Here is a 21,461-nt window from a genome sequence, read left to right on the forward strand (position 1 = left end):
CTAATTAATCCAGCTGTAAGATTATCAATCCTAGAGCAGCACTTTATGTTCTGAGGCATTTTTTAACACTTCCATGACTGATTAGATTCATGTGTCGAAATGTAAACTTTGAATCTTCTGCCAGATTCAGGAACAACGCTTGCATCTAGTTTCATCTTTTGTCAAACAAGGACCAGCTTTTCACAAGGCACCCCTAGTTCCATCTTGTGAGTGACAGGACCTGGGCTGTCACAGTGGTTAGCACTGCTGCCTCACAGTGCCAGGGACCTGGGTTCAATTCCAACCTTGGGTGACTGTGTGGAGTTTACATGTTCTTCTTGTGACTGCATGGGTTTCCTCCCACAGTCCAAAGATTTGCAGGTTAGGTGGATTGGCCGCACTAACTTGCCCCTTAGTGTGCAAAGATGTGCAGGTTAGGTAGATTGGCCTTGGCAAATGCACGGGTTTATTTGGTGGGATTGGCCTGGGTATAATGCTCTTTCGGAGAGTCAGTGCAGACAGGATGGTCTGAATGGCCTCCTTTTACACTGTTGGGATTCTATGGAAAAAGACGAGTAAGTGATAGTGTTAAACTTTTTTTTGAAACAAGGGAGTTGGGTGAGTTCGATTGGCCTGGGCTTGAGAGTGGAGTGGAGAGGTAAATATAAAGGTAACCATAGGGGAGAAGATCTTAAGGAAACCAAGGTGGGGAAAGGAGATAGAGACCAAAATTCTCCAATGTCATATGCCCTGCTACCACTGACAGTGGGAATGGAGAATTTGGCGCTCAGCCAACTTTACATTCACTGCCGCAGAACTGGACAATCCCAGGCAAAGTCAGAGAATTCTGGCCAGAGTATGCCATTGGAAATATAAATCAAATTTTTACCTTATAATTTAATATTAAATGATCAACTGGCATTGATGCACTTGGCAAATCATTATTTTATGATGACCATTATATGACTGTAGATTTTAACTTTTGAGTGAATGTCTGTAGTGAATTGGCAGCTAGTTTCACATCTCTCCCCATTGAAATCTCGGGAAACAAAAATTGGGAAATGGATTGATTTCTCATTATCACCCATTTTACACTCAAGTTATTTCAAATGAAATTATTTGATGTTAAATATGAATGGCTTTGAAGTGGGGCAAATGTAGTTGACAATGAATAGCTTTAAAAGAATAGTTACTGGAGCAATTTCTCAGCATGCTGCAGTGGGAAAGTAACAATCACAAACATTATAACTTCACAGGGTGGTTAAGAATGTGATAAGGAGTGGACTTCAGCTTTCAGTTAGTTTAGTTACAGTAGCAGCCACATAATTCTACTTCTTAGGATTTTATAGTGTAAGGGCGATGACTAAGAGATATATAGTGTGATCTCACTGGCCATTCACACCACGCTCCTGCTGCAGCAAGGTCAGAGTGCTTGGCACCCAGTCAAATCTCCGTTCACTGCAACAGGTTAGGAAAATCCCGCTGGCATGATTCCAGCCATAGTGCGAATTCTCCAACCTTGCCCATGACTAAGATTTTCCAATCCCGTTGCAGTGAATGAGAGATTTGGCTGAGTGCCAAATTCTCCATTTGTGTTGGCAATGGCAGCATGGTGTTAACAGCCGGAGAATTCCTGTTGTAAATATGTCATGTAGTAGACATGAGTAGATGCATGGTCAGAGCAGGTTATGTCTCCTAAGTATGTCTGAATTAAGTCTCTGTTACTGCAACTGACAGACTTGAGTTTCAATCTTTTTTTAACTGCAAAGTGTGGTGTAGTTGGCAGGATTTTCGCAATGTTGGAAGCCGGCACTGGATTGAATGCTGATAGCAGAGGACGGGTGAGCATGTTCAGTTGCTGTCCATTAGATAGCACGGTCAGTAATTGAAGCAAGAAGTTGGTGGTTCAATTTAACTAGCATACAAGTATGTGAGTGTAGTAAAGAGACAGATAATGTGAAGAAGTCAAGAGCTGAAAAGGCAATGTGTTTTTTGGCTTAGAGAGCGTATTATCGTGCTCAGGATGTTGATGAGATTTTTAAAAATAAAGAAATCATAGAATAGAATCACAGTGCAGAAAGTCTGCACCATTGAGTCTGCAGCAACAACAATCTCACCTAGGCCCTCTCCGCATAAGCCCCATATTTACCTTGCTAATCCTCCTGACTCTAAGGGCCAATTTAATCTGGGCAATCAACTAATCGACACTTCTTTGGACTGTGGGAGGAGCCTGGAGCACCCAGAGGAAATCCACGCAGACACGAGGAGAACGTGTAGACTCTGCACAGACAGCGACTCGAATGGAACCGAGGTCTCTGATGTTGTGAGGCTGCAGTGCTAACCACTGTGTCTCCTAATAAATTAGGAGGTGGAAAATATGAGAAATTCCAGCAGCAAGATCAAGAGACTGATGGTTTGCAGAGACATGTGTACACTTTAGGGTTAGGAGGTGAGCAGTCAGCTATAATACTGTAACAGCAGTGTATATGGGCAGCACAGTGACACAGTGGTTAGTATTGCTGCCTCACAGCGCCAGGGATCTGGGTTCGATTCCCAACTTAGGTCACTGTCAGGTTTCCTCCTGGTGCTTTGATTTCCTCCACAATCTGAAAGATGTGCTGGCTCGGTGCATTTATTACTAAATTCTCTCTCAGTGTACCGGAACAGCCACTGGAGTATGGTGACTAGGGGCTTTTTACAGTAACTTCATTGCAGTGCTAATGTAAACCTATTTGTGACACTAATAAATAAGCTTAAACCTATCCAGTGGCCATGCAAAAACTGCTTTGGTTGAAGTGGAACTATTCTGTCAAAAGCTCACAGAAAGCAACAGGACAAATGAGAGGCTCACACAGGAGCTGTGTGATGTCCAATCAGCTTTAAGGGAAGGGGTTAAGCGGTCGCACAGACAGGCTGGTCACGCCCTGTCTAAGTTTCAGATGTTGAAGCTGAAAGGAGAATTGGGCAACCGACAAGCGGCAGTTACAGGAGATGAGCTCCCCGTTTCAGTGAGCTGATGCAGTAGCTGCTCTTGTGCCTAAACAAAACATAAAACAATTTGATTCGCAAAATCAACCAAGTCACAAGTAAGGTTATTAGGAGAACCTACGAATTTAAGTTCCTAGCCCACAGTATCGTTCAGATGCTGGGTGAAAAGGCAACAAAAAGGAAAAAATAATTGGACCATGGGTGTATTTTACCAAAGAATGAATCCTCTTCCTATCTGAGTGTGATTCCTTGTGTGTCAGTAAGTGCTGTTCTTGTGTCAGCAAATTAATGGTTTGTTAATATCCCAAAGTCTGGTTTTGTATGTTGCTTTAAGTTTTGTTTCTTGCTTGTTTGATGCGTGTATCTCATACTTCTAGGGGTGCATTGACTTATGAAACTGTGAATATGATTACTGTACATGCCTCTGCTAATTTAATACAAGGTTTAAATACATCGGCCAGCATGGTGGCACAGTGGTTAGCACTGCTGCCTCACACTGCCAGGGACCTGAGTTCAATTCCTGGCTTGGGTCACTATCTGTGCGAAGTCTGCATGTTCTCCCCGTGTCTGCGTGGGTTTCCTCCAGATGCTCCAGTTTCCTCCGACAGTCTGAAAGATGTCATGGTTAGATGCATTGGCCATGCTAAATTCTCCCTCAGTGTACCCAAACAGGTGCCGGAGTGTGGCGTCCAGGGGATTTTCACAGTAATTTCACTGCAATGTTAACATAAGCCTACTTGTAACATTAATGAAGAAACTTAACTAAAACTAATTGTGGATTTGTGGGAACTGAATGTAATTTTTCATAAGGGATTGTGAACTTGCAGCATTCTGTCTCTGTACAAACCTGTAGCTGTGAGAAAATGTTGACAATTAGCAGAAATTTACAAGCTGTGAGAATCTGAGTGTTGCTTCTGTTTTATGTGGCTAACCGTAGGAATGATTCATGGTTTTGCGCTTTATTTGTTAAAGTTTTTATTCAATAATCTTGTCTTGAGTTTTAATTGCAGTGATTGGAGAAGCTTAAAGCAAGTTTAAACTGGTGCACTGACACAATTTACTTTGGCCATCATAGTATTAAAGCACATGTTATATTTCTCTGTGTACGGTTTCAATTTATTACAACATCTTGGCATAGCTGGCAGGGTCCTTGCAATACTGGACACTAGCAGATCGAATGTGTGGATGGTGTTTGTGTGTGTCAAGCTTTAATGACCTGACATTGTGATTTTGTGCTAGTACATTCAGTGATTTAAGCCAGAAAGCAAACAAAAGAGATAACTAACAAGATTTTTTTTCAGGAATTGAGACTGAATCATGCTTAGTGGGTAGAATTATAATTCCAAGGTATTTTTGACAAACATGTGGGAATTTAAAACCAGATACAAAGTCATACGTGAGAAAGGGATAGTTTTAATTCAGTAGGATTCATTGGAATTTGTGATACTTGAAAGGATTATGAGCAGCCCTGGATTGGACGGCTTAAACACATCAAGTGAAGTTTAAAGAGCTTTGCCTCACACAGATGTCACAATGAAAAAAGATAATTTTCACATTTGATATGGCAAAAAAAGACAGTAGGACTAGGGGGCACAGCCTCAAGATAAAGGGACGGCGGTTTAGAACGGAGTTGAGGAGGAACTTCTTCACTCAAAGGGTGGTGAATCTCTGGAATTCTCTGCCCGTTGAAGTGGTGGAGGCTGTCTCGCTAAATATTTTTAAGACGCGGGTTGATGGGTTTTTGATAAGAGAGGGGATTAAGGGTTATGGGGAGAGGGCAGGAATGTGGAACTGAGTCACGACAGATCAGCCATGATCTTATTGAATGACGGGGCCGGCTCGAAGGGCTAGATGGCCTACTCCTGCTCCTATTTCTTATGTTCTTATGTTCTTAAAAAGGAACAATATGCTGTAATTGTTTCCAGATTAGTGGAAAATTGGGAGAAAACCAGTGTGTCAGGTGTAGGAGATAGACTGATGTGTCCAGTCTAGAGGGGAAGACCGGTGTGTCTGGTGCAGGGGGGAAACCCATGTGTCCAGTGTAGGGGGGAGATCAGGGTGTCCGGTGTAGGGGGGAGATTGGTATGTCCAGTGTAGCGGGGAGACCGGTGTGTCCAGTGTAGGGGGGAGATCGGTGTGTCCAGTGTAGGGGGGAGATCAGTGTGTCCAGTGTAGGGGGGAGATCGGTGTGTCCAGTGTAGGGGGGAGATCGGTGTGTCTGGTGTAGGGGGGAGATCAGGGTGTTCAGTGTAGGGGGGAGATGGGTGTGTCTGGTGTAGGGGGGAGATCAGGGTGTCCAGTGTAGGGGGGAGACCGGTGTGTCCAGTGTAGGGGGGAGATCGGTGTGTCCAGTGTAGGGGGGAGATCGGTGTGTCCACTGTAGGGGGGAGATTGGTGTGTCCAGTGTAGGGGGGAGATCAGTGTGTCCAGTGTAGGGGGGAGATTGGTATGTCCAGTGTAGGGGGGAGATCGGTGTGTCCAGTGTAGGGGGGAGATCGATGTGTCCAGTGTAGGGGGGAGATCGGTGTGTCCAGTGTAGGGGGGAGATCGGTGTGTCTGGTGTAGGGGGAGATCGGTGTGTCCAGTGTAGGGGGGAGATGGGTGTGTCCAGTGTAGGGGGGAGATCGGTGTGTCTGGTGTAGGGGGGAGATGGGTGTGCCTGGTGTAGGGGGGAGATGGGTGTGTCTGGTGTAGGGGGAGATCGGTGTGTCCAGTGTAGGGGGGAGATGGGTGTGTCTGGTGTAGGGGGGAGATCGGTGTGTCCAGTGTCGGGGGGAGATGGGTGTGTCTGGTGTAGGGGGGAGATCGGTGTGTCCAGTGTAGGGGGGAGATCGGTGTGTCCAGTGTAGGGGGGAGATCGGTGTGTCTGGTGTAGGGGGGAGATCGGTGTGTCTGGTGTAGGTGGGAGATGGGTGTGTCTGGTGTAGGGGGAGATCGGTGTGTCTGGTGTAGGGGGGAGATCGGTGTGTCCAGTGTAGGGGGGAGATCGGTGTGTCCAGTGTAGGGGGGAGATCGGTGTGTCTGGTGTAGGGGGGAGATCGGTGTGTCCAGTGTAGGGGGGAGATTGGTGTGTCCAGTGTAGGGGGGAGATTGGTGTGTCCAGTGTAGGGGGGAGATCGGTGTGTCCAGCGGAGCGGGGAGATCGGTGTGTCCAGTGTAGGGGGGAGATCGGTGTGTCCGGTGTAGGGGGGAGATCGGTGTGTCTGGTTAGGGGGGTGATGGGTGTGTCTGGTGTAGGGGGGAGATCGGTGTGTCCCGTGTAGGGGGGAGATCGGTGTGTCCAGTGTAGGGGGGAGATCGGTGTGTCCCGTGTAGGGGGGAGATCGGTGTGTCCAGTGTAGGGGGGAGATCGGTGTGTCCGGTGTAGGGGGGAGATCGGTGTGTCCAGTGTAGGGGGGAGATCGGTGTGTCCAGTGTAGGGGGGAGATCGGTGTGTCCAGTGTAGGGGGGAGATCGGTGTGTCCAGTGTAGGGGGGAGATCGGTGTGTCCAGTGTAGGGGGGAGATCGGTGTGTCCAGTGTAGGGGGGAGATCGGTGTGTCCAGTGTAGGGGGAAGATTGGTGTGTCTGGTGTAGGGGGGAGGTCGGTGTGTCCGGTGTAGGGGGGAGATCGGTGTGTCCAGTGGAGCGGGGAGATCGGTGTGTCTGGTGTAGGGGGGAGATCGGTGTGTCCGGTGTAGGGGGGAGATCGGTGTGTCCGGTGTAGGGGGGAGATCGGTGTGTCCAGTGTAGGGGGGAGATCGGTGTGTCCAGTGTAGGGGGGTGATGGGTGTGTCCAGTGTAGGGGGGAGATCGGTGTGTCCAGTGTAGGGGGGAGATCGGTGTGTCCAGTGTAGGGGGGTGATGGGTGTGTCCAGTGTAGGGGGGAGATGGGTGTGTCCAGTGTAGGGGGGTGATGGGTGTGTCCAGTGTAGGGGGGAGATCGGTGTGTCCAGTGTAGGGGGGTGATGGGTGTGTCCAGTGTAGGGGGGAGATCGGTGTGTCCAGTGTAGGGGGGAGATCGGTGTGTCCCGTGTAGGGGGGTGATGGGTGTGTCCAGTGTAGGGGGGAGATCGGTGTGTCCGGTGTAGGGGGGAGATGGGTGTGTCCCGTGTAGGGGGGAGATCGGTGTGTCCAGTGTAGGGGGGAGATCGATGTGTCCAGTATAGGGGGGAGATCGGTGTGTCCAGTGTAGGGGGGAGACCGATGTGTCCAGTGTAGGGGGGAGATCGGTGTGTCCAGTGTAGGGGGGAGATCGGTGTGTCCGGTGTAGGGGGGAGATCGGTGTGTCCAGTGTAGGGGGGTGATCGGTGTGTCCAGTGTAGGGGGGAGATCGGTGTGTCCAGTGTAGGGGGGAGATCGGTGTGTCTGGTGTAGGGGGGAGATCGGTGTGTCTGGTGTAGGGGGGTGATGGGTGTGTCTGGTGTAGGGGGGTGATGGGTGTGTCCAGTGTAGGGGGGAGATCAGTGTGTCCAGTGTAGGGGGGAGATCGGTGTGTCCAGTGTAGGGGGGAGATGGGTGTGTCCCGTGTAGGGGGGTGATCGGTGTGTCCAGTGTAGGGGGGAGATCAGTGTGTCCAGTGTAGGGGGGAGATCGGTGTGTCCAGTGTAGGGGGGAGATCGGTGTGTCTGGTGTAGGGGGGAGATCAGTGTGTCCAGTGTAGGGGGGAGATCGGTGTGTCCAGTGTAGGGGGGAGATCGGTGTGTCTGGTGTAGGGGGGAGATCGGTGTGTCTGGTGTAGGGGGGAGATCAGTGTGTCCAGTGTAGGGGGGAGATCGGTGTGTCCAGTGTAGGGGGGAGATCGGTGTGTCTGGTGTAGGGGGGAGATCGGTGTGTCTGGTGTAGGGGGGAGATCGGTGTGTCCGGTGTAGGGGGGAGGTCGGTGTGTCCGGTGTAGGGGGGAGATCGGTGTGTCCAGTGGAGCGGGGAGATCGGTGTGTCTGGTGTAGGAGGGAGATCGGTGTGTCCAGTGTAGGGGGGTGATGGGTGTGTCCAGTGTAGGGGGGAGATCGGTGTGTCCAGTGTAGGGGGGAGATCGGTGTGTCCCGTGTAGGGGGGTGATGGGTGTGTCCAGTGTAGGGGGGAGATCGGTGTGTCCGGTGTAGGGGGGAGATGGGTGTGTCCCGTGTAGGGGGGAGATCGGTGTGTCCAGTGTAGGGGGGAGATCGATGTGTCCAGTATAGGGGGGAGATCGGTGTGTCCAGTGTAGGGGGGAGACCGATGTGTCCAGTGTAGGGGGGAGATCGGTGTGTCCAGTGTAGGGGGGTGATCGGTGTGTCCAGTGTAGGGGGGAGATCGGTGTGTCCAGTGTAGGGGGGAGATCGGTGTGTCCAGTGTAGGGGGGAGATCGGTGTGTCCAGTGTAGGGGGGAGATCGGTGTGTCCAGTGTAGGGGGGAGATCGGTGTGTCCAGTGTAGGGGGGAGACCGATGTGTCCAGTGTAGGGGGGAGATCGGTGTGTCCAGTGTAGGGGGGTGATCGGTGTGTCCAGTGTAGGGGGGAGATCGGTCTGTCCAGTGTAGGGGGGAGATCGGTGTGTCTGGTGTAGGGGGGTGATGGGTGTGTCCAGTGTAGGGGGGAGATCGGTGTGTCCGGTGTAGGGGGGAGATCGGTGTGTCCAGTGTAGGGGGGAGATCGGTGTGTCCAGTGTAGGGGGGAGATCGGTGTGTCCAGTGTAGGGGGGAGATCGGTGTGTCCAGTGTAGGGGGGTGATCGGTGTGTCCAGTGTAGGGGGGAGATCGGTGTGTCTGGTGTAGGGGGGAGATCGGTGTGTCTGGTGTAGGGGGGTGATGGGTGTGTCTGGTGTAGGGGGGAGATCAGTGTGTCCAGTGTAGGGGGGAGATCGGTGTGTCCAGTGTAGGGGGGAGATCGGTGTGTCTGGTGTAGGGGGGAGATGGGTGTGTCCCGTGTAGGGGGGTGATCGGTGTGTCCAGTGTAGGGGGGAGATCAGTGTGTCCAGTGTAGGGGGGAGATCGGTGTGTCCAGTGTAGTGGGGAGATCGGTGTGTCTGGTGTAGGGGGGAGATCAGTGTGTCCAGTGTAGGGGGGAGATCGGTGTGTCCAGTGTAGGGGGGAGATCGGTGTGTCTGGTGTAGGGGGGAGATCGGTGTGTCTGGTGTAGGGGGGAGATCAGTGTGTCCAGTGTAGGGGGGAGATCGGTGTGTCCAGTGTAGGGGGGAGATCGGTGTGTCCAGTGTAGGGGGGAGATCGGTGTGTCCAGTGTAGGGGGGAGATCGGTGTGTCTGGTGTAGGGGGGAGATCGGTGTGTCCAGTGTAGGGGGGAGATCGGTGTGTCTGGTGTAGGTGGGAGAGCGGTGTGTCCACTGTTGCAGGGAGATCGGTGTGTCCGGTGTAGGGGGGAGATCAGTGTGTCCAGTGTCGGGGGGAGATCGGTGTGTCCAGTGTAGTGAGAAAATCTTGCGAAAGAGTAAGAATTTTTTTGGAAATATCAATGAAAGTCAAGAAACCAACCTTAGTAGAATTGTTAGAAGATGAAGGCCAGGGAGAGAATGAGAAGAATGAATGTAGGTTACAAGGAATTTTTGGTTGAGGCAATTAAAGGTCATTTAAACAGAAATAATTAGTAATTTACCACAAGATGGATTGAGGTAAATGGAGACTGGGAATAAGGGTGGGTGGATGTATTACTGATGATATTAACTGTCTACAAACTACCTCAGGTGGATTGGCGGAATAGAAACATGATCACGGACAGAGATATGTGTTCCCAAGAAGGAACAGCCTGGAAGTGAAGATACTGGACCTTTGAAAGTTAGGATAAGAAGGTACATCATAGAGCTGTGTAGATAGCTTGAGCAATTGAGGACAGGAATGTGACAACTGTAAGTGATAGCAGACCAGGATAGAAACGAAAGGGAGTGATTTCCCCCAGGACAGCCAGAAGACAGCTGGCACTCTGGTAATGCGGCACAGTGATTGGTGCTGCTGTTTCACAGCGCCAGGGACCTGGGTTCAATTCTGGCCTTAGGTGACTGTGGGAAATTGCATTTTCACCCTGTGTCTGCGTGGGTTTACCCTGGGTGCTCCAGTTTCCTCCTACAATCCAAAGACGTTCAGTATATTGGCCATGCTAAATTGCCCCTTAGTGTAGTTTAGTGGGATTAGGGTGTTAAATGCATGGGCCTGGTAAGATGTCCTGTCAGCAAGTCAGCACAGACACGATGGGTTGAATGGCCTCCTTCTGGACTGTAGGGATTGTATGATTCTAAGTAGCAGAAAAGGTAATGGTTAAAGGGACATTAGAATGATCGGGATCGACCCCACCATGACAAGGACTCTCCTGGATGGTGATGACTAGTGGCATGTGTAAGTTTGATGCATCAGTCACAGGTGAAATCTTTCATCTCACTGCCTGTTTCTTTACAGCATGAAAGCAGTGTGCTTAACTAACATGAAAGCAGAAAATGCTGAATAAACTCAACAGGTCTGGCAACATCTGTGGAGAGAGAAACAGAGTTAATGGCTGCGATTCTCCCACTCTTCTGGCGGGTCCAGCTGGGAGATGCACGTTGGTCATTTTGCGTGGTCCCTGCCAGCTTTTGACCTGGGCGCATCTCCCAGCCGGAGAAAAATGGCACCGCTGGGAGCCAGCAGAAAACCGGCAGGCCAGTAATTAGCATGAATTTACACACCTTTGCATACCATTATTGGAATCCACACAGCAATCTCCCCCCGTCTCCCACCTCTTTGGTGTGATGTAATTTTGGTGTGAATATGAACAGCTATTTTAGAGTCACAACTTGGTGTGACAGCCTTGAAGTGGCGTGAGGAGGTGAGTGCTGTGAGCGGAGCGTGGGGGAAGTTGCAGGCAGGCCACAGAGATGCCTGATGGCCTTACCCCTGCTGCCTTCACGTTTTGGCCCATTGGCGAGTGACATCTGGGGGAGGAGTGGGGAGGTGGGCGGGGGGAAGCTTTGAGGCCCTCTCGGAGGACATGTGCTGTCGCCGGCTGCATCCGTCCAAGACCACAGTGCGACACATTTGTGATGTGCTCGCACACCTGGCGCCTCAGGGGAGCGACAGCCACCCGCTCCAACATTTCCTCACAGCTCCCTGGGTGAAGTTCCGCCAGGGAGTCCTGTTCCTCCCTCATCCCCTCTCCAAGCAGCGCTGAAGCTGACTGTTGGAAGCAGCCTCGAGGCCTCCTGCACCCCCCAACCCCACACAGCACTTTGCAGTGGCATTGTCTTGCCAGGGGGGGTGTAGTCAGGGACTTGACTGAGTGCTGGTGTTGCGGGGTTGGGGAAGATGTACCATGTGCTGACTAAGGCTGAAGCAGATGAAGCAGTTGCTGCTCCAGGCTGGGCTGCAGGTGTTCAGACATGCTCAATCTCACATCTGACAGTCGTACGACATTCATTGTAGTGCCGTTGGACTTCATTGATTGGGATTCTGACATGTGGAATCAGCAAGTTTGGAGTGGATATTCCCTGTCTCTGAGCAGATACTTCAGAAGGCTGCTTGCAAAGAGACTGGGGCACCTGGACTGTGAAAGCATCACAGTGGCTTCAGGAATACTCTCTTTCACAGCAGCTAGTGGAATTTGAATTCAACTTTTAAAAATCTAGAATTAAGAATCTACTGATGGTTTCCTCCATGTGCTCCAGTCTCCTCCCATGTCCTGAAAGAAGTGCTGGTTAGGTGTGTTGACCTGAACAGGCACTGGACTGTGGTGACTGGACTGTGGTGAATTTGATAGTAACTTCAGTGTTAGTATAAGCCTTACTTGTGACAAATAGATAAACTTTATTTACTCTTTACCATGAAACCATTGTCATTTGTCGGAAAAACCCATCCCGTTCACTAATGTCCTTTAGGGGAGGAAATCTGCCATCCTTACCCGGTCTGGCCTACATGTGACTCCAGACCCACAGCAATGTGTGGACTTTCAACTGCCCTGTGAACGAGGGCAACTAGGCATAGGCAATAAATGCTGGCCACATTACACAAATGAATAAAAAAAATTGGTCCTCTGTTCGACCACACTTGGAGTTCGTTGAACTGTTCTGGGACAGAATTTTACATGCCCCTCAGATGGGTTTGCAGGCTGGGGGTGGGGGGTCATAAAATTCCCAGTGTAACATTTGCACTAGCCTTCCACTTACAATACCGCACCCGTCCCCCCCCCATCTTCAGTTTTACTGAAGGCAGCAAAGGCTGAATTACCCTGATGGACTCTATTAAATCACCAGTTAATTGGAGAGCACCATTGTATTAACATCATTCAGTTCACATGGAAAAGAAAGAAATCAGAGATAATCATTTTGCAATGGAAATGAGCAAATTTCATCAATCCACAATGAGATCTAGCTAGATTAGTTGACTGGAAATAAAATCTGATCAAATAATAAGTCTAACATTGGGAGATATTTAAAGGAGCTAGATTAGTACATTCCAGCTAACAGTGAACAGGACAGCATTATGCATCAATACAGAGGTTAGCACTAAAATTAATGAATGAAAGATAGTTTTCCTCATGTGAAAGAAATGTTGAAACATGTAATGCAGGAGATTTGCTAGGTTGATTCCAGAGTTGAGAGTGTCGGCTTGTGAGGAGAGACTGAATAGGCTGGGACTATACACATTAGAATTCAGAAGAATTAGGGGGAGATCTTATAGAAATATATAAGATTATGAAAGACTAGATAAGATAGGGCAGGGAAGTTGTTTCCACTGGCGGGTGAAACTAGAACTAGGCCCCAAAATAAGGAGGAGCAGATTTAGGGCTGAGTTGAGGAGGAACTTCTTCTCCCAAAGAGTTGTGAATCTGTGGAATTCCCTGCCTAGTGAAGAAGTTGAGACTATCTCGTTGAATATTTTTAAGGCAAGGGTAGATAGATTTTTGACCTGTAAAGGAATTAAGGGTTATGATGAATGGGCGGGTAAGTGGAGCTGAGTCCATGAAAAGATCAGCCATGATCTTATTGAATGGTGGGGCAGGCTCGAGGGGCCAGATGGCCTACTCCTGCTCTTGGTTCTTATGTTCTTAACGCCACTTGACGCAGGAGACCATAACATATTTGGAGCAGAACTGGTTGTGTATTTGAAAAGGAGATGAAGAAAGTGCAAGAAAATGAGATTCGAGCACTAAAAGAGCTAGCACTCGTGCAATGGGTTGCTCTGATTTTAAGACAGCACCTGAGGTTCTTCTTTCATTGTACGCGGGTTCAATTCAGGCCAGAACATGAGTGGGAATCATAACATCCCTATAGTGCAAAAGGAGGCTCTTCGGCCCATCAAACCTGTGCCAATAACAATCCCATCCAGGCCCTATCTCCATAACCCCATTTATTTACCCTGCCAATCCCCCTGACACTAAGGAGCTATTTAATATGGCCAATAAACCTAGCCCACACATCTTTAGAGTGAGGGAGAACATTGGAATACCCAGAGAAAACCCACATCGACACAGGGAGAACATGCAGGCTCCACAGAGACAGTAACCCAAGATCAGAATTGGACATGGGTCCCTGATGCTGTGAGGCAGCAGTGCTAACCACTGTGCCACAGTGCCGCACTTCATTGAAACAGGAATGTGTGGGTTCAGAAAGGATTGAAACAAGTTCTATTTAATAATAATGGTTACATTTACATGTATCACACTGAACCGCACAAAGTGCAATGAGAAGTAACAATAGTACTGATTTGCAAAGGAGGATTCATGTGGATGCCAGGAATCCTGACATATAAATGGAAAATTCCGGCAAAACTCAGTAATTCTGGCAGTGTCTATGAATAAGGAAACAGAGTTAACAGCTGGAATTTTACCAGCCTGTCCATCACGGGAATCGGAAGGGGCGAGGGGTGGACTATGGAAAGGTCTGTTGACCTCAAGCGGGATTTTACAGTTTCGAGACGAGCGAGGCCGTAAAATCACACCCAACATGTCAGGTAATGATCTTTTCATCAGAATTGTAAAATGTTACCAATAAACATTGGAGAAAAGGTGTCTCTATGGGTGCTAGTGTGGGTTATGGCTAGACTTGCCTTTTTCTCGTCTACCGAGAATGGAAACCACAACCTTCCACATCCACCACCTACCCTCCCTTATCTGATTCAACTTGTTCTGAACAACCTGTCCTTTGACTCCTCTCACTTTTTGCAGTTAAAAGCTGTTGCTGTGGAAACATATTGGTAGCAGCTATATCTGCCTTCTTGTGAGATATATGGAACATATCCATGACTCTGCCTGACTCCCCTCACTGACCTCCCCGCAACCACCCCTCTCACCCCCTGCTCCCCAGCCCCCCATGGCTCAATCACGGCCCCCACAGCAATTCCAGGGCCATCCCTAACCTTCACCCCCTCCCATCCTGGAGCGCCCCGATGTGCAGCCCATTCACCCTCCCCCAACCCCCAGCAGTGGCAATACCCATACCCCTCCCCCGGAAGACCACACCCCTCCCCCCCAGTCAGTCCCAATCACTGCTCTCCCTCCAGGCCAGACCAATCCTATCTGCAGAATGGCAGCGGGACCCTCCACCCCTACTGATTACCCCTAAGCCCCACCCACAATAGGCCCCAATGCCTATTGGGCAGTGCCAAGGTGCCCCCTGGGCATGGGCACTTTGCCCCTTGAGTAGTACCAGGGAGAAACATCTGGCACTGCCAGGGTGCCCATGCTCAGGGGGCATCAACCCTCTGCTGCCCGGCCCCTTGGGGGGGTCTCAATTGCCCCCCCACTTCATTCTGGCACGTTCTCCAGCTAGTTTCCCGAATGTGGGGAGCTAGTCTAAATCCCATCGAAATGAAATATTCCTGGCGGGGTGGGAGATTCAATCGGGACCTGAAAGTTCCCGATAATTAGATTGAAAACATATTTAAAATACATTTAAAACAGATTCAAACAACTTCCCATCGGTTTCCAGCGTGGTCTGACCGGCAACTGTTCTCCGGCTTTGGGAGATGTGCAAGCATTCCTGGCACATGCGCAAATCCCGGAACAAGGCTGGCAACGTGCATCTCCCACCACAACCCACCAGAAAAGCTGTAGGTCGCAATGGGAAAATTGCGATTCGTGCATGTTGCAATAAGCAAAGCCTATTTACTTCGCAAATCGAGCCTACATAAACAGTACACTCGAGCAGCCTGTAGGTTCTACTGAAACAGTTTGCCGGAACAAGCAGTCTGCAGAGTCTACTTAAACAGTGCACAAGAATGTAAGCCATTCACAGCAGTGGGATCTTCCTATCCTGTCAACAGCGCATCCCCCCTGCAGGGCTCTTGGTGGCATGGGTTACATTCAACAGGGTTTCCCAGTGACAAGGATGGGATCAGAAGATCCTGCCACTGGCCAAAGGCAGACCACCTGCACCATTGCAAAACATATGGCAGGTTCACAGAAAATCCAAGCCATGCAGTCTGCAGAGTCTACCTGCAAAATGCACTAGGGCAAACAATAAATAGTAAATTTAAATAGTACACCGGAGTCATCTGTAGTGTCTACTTACACAGCACACTATACAAGGGATCTGGAGAGTCTATTTAAAAAGATTCTCTACAAAATTGTGAAAAGTCTATCGGTGCCATGACTGTCTGGTAAGTAGCAAGACAATGGCATTCACCATTCACCACTCTGAAACATAGAAACATAGAAGATAGAAGCAGGAGATGGCCATTTGGTTCTTGGAGCCTGCTCCGCCATTCATCATGATCATGGCTGAACATCCAACTTAATAGCCTAATTCTGCTTTTTCTCCATGACCTTTGATCCCATTCGCCCCAACTGCTATACTTAGCCACCTCTTGAAAACATTCATTATTTTGGCATCAACTACTTCCTGCGGTAATGAATTGCACAAGCTCACCAATTTTTGAATGAAGAAATATCTCCTCTTCTCTGTCCTAAATGGTCTATCACGAATCCTCGGACTGTGACTTCTGGTTCTGGACTGATAAATAGGAACTTACAACAAGAATTTCAACTCTGGTAATATAATCTGCCAAGGATGAGGAACGGTACAGTACATTTGTTCAAGCCATGTGGTCTCTTGGCCACATCATGAGCTGAAGACACACCCATTAAGTACAATCTACAACTGAAAGACAAGTGAGTGTTTTATAAAGATTTAAAAACATTTGAATACTTTTATACACTTTTATGAACTTGCAAGTACTGTTTAGAAGTTTTTTAAAAAATACTTTAATATTTTTTGATCATACCTGGAGAACATCTCGGAAAAATTACTTTTGTTTTTAATACGAGATGCAAGTCCATAGTGGATCTTGGGATGAAAAATACTGAAAACTATCAGAGAAAAGAGGAAATGGTGTTCCCATAAATAAATTCAGATCTCATCTCACAATTCTAGCGCACAATTCTCCCTCTCTCCCTCTCTCTTTCTCTCTCCTAGTCTGCAACCCCACTGATGCTGACCAGAATTGTGTGGAGGAGATTTATTCTCCCTGACCACCCCCAACTCTTGAAACACACAGGGAAGAAGAATGCTCATGAAGTGGACTTTATAATCTTCATGACACCATAAACACAAAGTGCTTTCAGAAAACAAGTTTGAAATCCTTTGATTTGGAACATACCTGAGGCCTCACTGTCCAAATGCATGGGGTGCTCAAATAATTTTTTAAATATTCATTCCTGAGATGTGGGCGTTGCTGGCTGGGCCAGCATTTAGAAGGAGAAGAAACCCTACAGTACAGAAAGAGACCTTTCAGCCCATTGAGTCTGCACCAACCACAATCCCACCCAGGCCCTAACCCCATATCCATACATATTTTACCCACTAATCCTCTAACCTATGCATCTATGGTCAATTTAAGGCCAATCAACCTGACCCGCACATCTTTGGACTGTGGGAGGAAACTGGAGCACCTGGAGGAAGCCCACACAGACACGAGCAGAATGTGCAAACTCCACACAGTCACCCAAGCTGGGAATTGGACCCAGGTCCCTGGAGCTGTGAAGCAGCAGTGTTAACCACTGTGCTACCATGCCACCCAGATTGATTGTCCATCTCTGAAGACAATCATATTGCTGTGGCTCTAGGGTCACTTGTAGACCAGGCCAGATAAGGACAGCAGATTCTCTCCCCTAAAGGATGTCAGTGACCACAACACCACACAACCTTGCCACAGCAACCTCTGCAAGACATGCCGGATCATCGACATGGATACCATCATCACACGTGAGAATACCATCCACTAGTACACGGTAAATACTCTTGCAACTCGGCCAACATTGTCTACCTGATACGTTGCAAGAAAGGATGTCCCGAAGCATGGTACATTGGGGAGACCATGCAGACGCTACGACAACGGATGAATGAACATTGCTCGACAATCACCAGGCAAGACTGTTCCCTTCCTGTTGGCGAACACTTCAGTGGTCACGGGCATTCAGCCTCTGACCTTCGGGTAAGCATTCTCCAAGGCGGCCTTCACAACACACGACAGCGCAGAGTCACTGAGCAGAGACTGATAGCCAAGTTCCACACACATGAGGATGGTCTCAACAGGGATCTTGGGTTCATGTCGCACTATATGTAACCCCCGTGACTTGCCTGGGTTTGCAAAACCTCAGTCACTGTGCTGTCTGGAGACAAATCACATCTCTTTAACCTGTGATCAGTGCTCCTTCCACTCACATTGTCAGCCACTTCAGGACTTGAACAGCAGGTTAGGTATAAAGATTCACATTCTAATCAGTAATCTGTAAACTGTCTGTGCTTTATATGCTCTGTCCGAGGCCAGAACTCTCCATTCACCTGACGAAGAGGGAAACATCGAAAGCTTGTGCGTTTACTATCAAATAAATCGGTTGGACTTAAACCTGGTGTTGTCAGACTTTTTACAATAATATACTTGCCAGTGGGTTTAAAGTTCATGTTTCATGACCTGCAAAAATGATCCGATTTTGCACTTAAATATAACACAGTTAAATATGTGTAAAAATTAAGCTTATTTCAGTACCTCTAGTCATGACAGCATTATGAGATTACATGATCCCTCACCTCCCCTTCTCATTAAATATAATTTCTACAATCATTTTTCATTAAAGTCTTGTTCATTTAACAATGCACAATATCATGTTTTGAGTGATGGTGAATTTTTAAAATTATTCATTCATGGGATGTGAGCCAGAATTTATTGCCCATCCTTAATTGCTCCTGAAAAGCTGTTGCTGAGCTATTTTCTTGAACCAGTGCAATGCATGTGGGGTAGGTACACTCACAATGCTTTTAGGGAGCGAATTCAAGGGTGTTGACCCAGTGACAGTGAAGGAACGATGACATGTTTCCAAGTCAGGGTGGAGAGTGGCCTTGTCCTTCTAGCTAGTAGTGGTCGCAGGTTTTGGAGGTGCAAATGGTGCTGAACCATTCAAGCCAGTGAACAGGAAATAATGAACCAATTACAGCATGTAGGATTGAAGGGTACTGGAGAATTCTGGAATTTGATTATGAAATGAAACTCCTAAGCCACGTGAGCCAGTTGGTCAACTCAGAGTCTTGGTCAGCGAACAGTCTCACGTCCGACCTTATGATGGAGGGAAGGTCATTGATGAAGCAATTCAAGATGGTTGGGCTGAGAACACTGACCTAAGGAACTCCTGCAGTGATGTCCTGGAAGTGAGGTGATTGACCTCCAATAACTACAGCTTTCAGAGTGCTGCTCCTTCATCAGGCGACTGGATGAAAAAGCAGTGCTCCGAAAGTTCATGATTCCAAATAAACCTATTGGACTTCAAACTGGTGATGTGAGACTTCTTACTGTGCCCACCCCTGTCCAACGCCAGCATCTTCTCAGCATGATAATTAATTAAAGTTCCAGAACAAAAGATATGTTAAAAGCGTATGTTGCCACAGCAACTTAGAGAGTGAGCTGCGGCACAACATGCCACAATCTGACTCAAGAGCAGTGTGGTTTTTAATGAAAATTAGGTAGATGGCCTGAGCTCTCCTTCAGCTTTGAGCAGAATATATATGAAACAAAATTGAAGGTAGCTGATAAAATGAAACTAACTAGTGATCGCTTATGTGCATATTTTGCTGAATATACAGAATGAATCACATTATCCAATTCTGATTCTGGAGTGAATCATTGTGAGTTGTTTGTTATAACGCAAGACCTGTTGACATTATGTTATCACGAGGCAATGTAATTAGTTGAAACTTTGGACTGTAATGAAAGAAATCAGTGGAAAAGCAGATGTGTTTTGTTTATTTTTGCTGATGTAAGTTCTGTGAACATGATTCAGCAATTGTCCGGAAAGTTCCTGTGTAGATTATACTCAGTCCTGAGAGAGACCAGGGAATGTCATGAATTTCAGACAGAAGCCCATCAAAGGAAGAGATGCAATGCCAGCACTGATTTGTAATCTCCTGCAGAGGTAATGGAGGCTGATTACAGTTATAGCCCAACCTGTGGACATAATGTGAGTTGACGGAAAGCAGTTCTGGGTGAAAGAAATGGGGCACAATCTTACTGCCCACTCATACCACAATCATGCTGAGTGAAGATGGAGATTTTGGCAAAAATCCCACAGGCATCAAAGATCAGAAAATCCGGCCATGATGTCTGTGTTTTTCTCGTTCTGGGAATATGGAAGAAAAGGAGTTAAAAATCAACTTCAACCTGGATCAATGTGTGCTAGTCTGGTTGTTCTACTGTGTGAGTGTGTGCTGTGAAGCTCATAGCTGAAGAGCGTCCCCTCGGCATCCCTGTGCTGGCCGGTAAAAAGTTTCTTTCTCTTTCTGATTGCTGGAAACAGGTCGCAAGTGCTATCAAAAAGGAAACAGGACCACTCCTATCCACAGATCATAAAATCTCCAAATCACAAACTCAACTACACAAAATCAGCACCATCAGAATCACCCAACTTAATGGCCGCAACAAGGCAGAGACTGATTTATATTTTAGGAATCAATTCTCAGGCAGGATTTTTCCTGCACTGTTTTGTATGTTTTGCCACAATCGAGGCAGCCTGTCATTGGCCAGTAGTGAGATCATCTGATCCCAACATTGCCAATGTGGTTTCCCATTGAATTCACCCCTGCCACTGGGAAACCTGTGCTGGTGGTGCATTGTTGACAGGACTGGAAAATTCTGCTGGTGTGAATGGCCATAAAACTCCAATTCTCATCTCTAATCTGTGTGTATGTGTGGTGTATTTTTTTTTAGTAACAAATAAACTCACTCTCTCTTTAACTCAAGCAAGGCTGGTTAAATTGATTCCATTTAGAACATAAATATACTTGGACTGGGAAATGATATCCATGAGAGAAGGGATGTGCTCTATGAATGATATGTTTTGTCTGTATAGCACACAAGAAACAATACTTTTCACTGTATCCCAATACACGTGACAGTAATAAATCAAATCAATTCAAAAGACCCTCCTCTAGTCAACCCCAACCAACTGAGAACTGGGTACCCTTTCCAATAATAATACATCTAGATGAGCAGACAGAAACAGGGGCCAGGCAGCAGCCATATTGGTTGAGATTATGGGTTGATCCACAAACCCTTGTTCCAGAAGTGGGACAGATCTCAAACAATGATGAGATGGAGATAGATGCCAGAATTCTACTGCCTCGCCTGCCTGAAATGGGCGAGGAGGGGATAACAAAAATATCCATTGATCTTGGGTGGGAGTTTCTAGTCTCGCTCAAATGAAGCCCAGAGAATCTGGTGAAATGATAAAGTGTGACGACTATAATCTCTCTGTCAATGTCAGTGAAACAAAAGAGATAGTCACTGACTTCAGGAAGCATAATGGAGGGCATGCCCCTGTGTACATCAATGGCGGTGAAATGAAAATGGTCGAGAGCTTCGAGATTCTAGGTGTTCAGATCACCAACACCCTGTCCTGGTCCCTCCACCCTAATGCTATAGTTAAGAAAGCCCATCAATGTCTCTACTTTCTTGGGAGGTTTAGGAAATTCAGCACATCCAATGTGACTCTCGCCGATTTTTACAAATGCACCATAGGAAGCATTCTTTCCAGTTGTATCACAGCTTGGAATGGCTCCTGCTTTGATCAAGACCACAAGAAACTACAAACAGTACAGCGCATCAAGCAAATCAACCTGCCATCCACAGACTCTGTCTACACTTCCCACAGCCTTGGAAAAGCAGCCAGCATAATTAAGGACCCCACACACCCTGAGCATTCTCCCTTCCACCTTTTTCCGTCGGAAAAATGCTACAAAATCCTGAGATCACATAGCAACCGATTCAAGAACAGTTTCAAACCTCCTGCTGTCAGACTTTTGAATGGGCCTACCATATACTAAGCTGATCTCTCGCTACACTCTAGTTATGACTATAACACTACATTCTATGCCCTCTGCTTTCTTCTCCCCTACGTACTCTATGAATGGTATGTTTTGTCTGTATAGCACACAAGAAACAATACTTTTCGCTGTATCCCAATGCAATAATAAATCAATTCAAAAGACCCTCCTCAAATCAACCTCAACCAACTGGGAAGGACAGAAACGGTAGTGGTGGGATGAAAAATGAGGCCTTTATGCCTGTATGTT

Source organism: Carcharhinus amblyrhynchos, chromosome 9 (genome assembly GCF_965287045.1).
Source record: "Carcharhinus amblyrhynchos chromosome 9, sCarAmb.v2.hapA, whole genome shotgun sequence".
Lineage (NCBI taxonomy): Eukaryota > Metazoa > Chordata > Chondrichthyes > Carcharhiniformes > Carcharhinidae > Carcharhinus > Carcharhinus amblyrhynchos.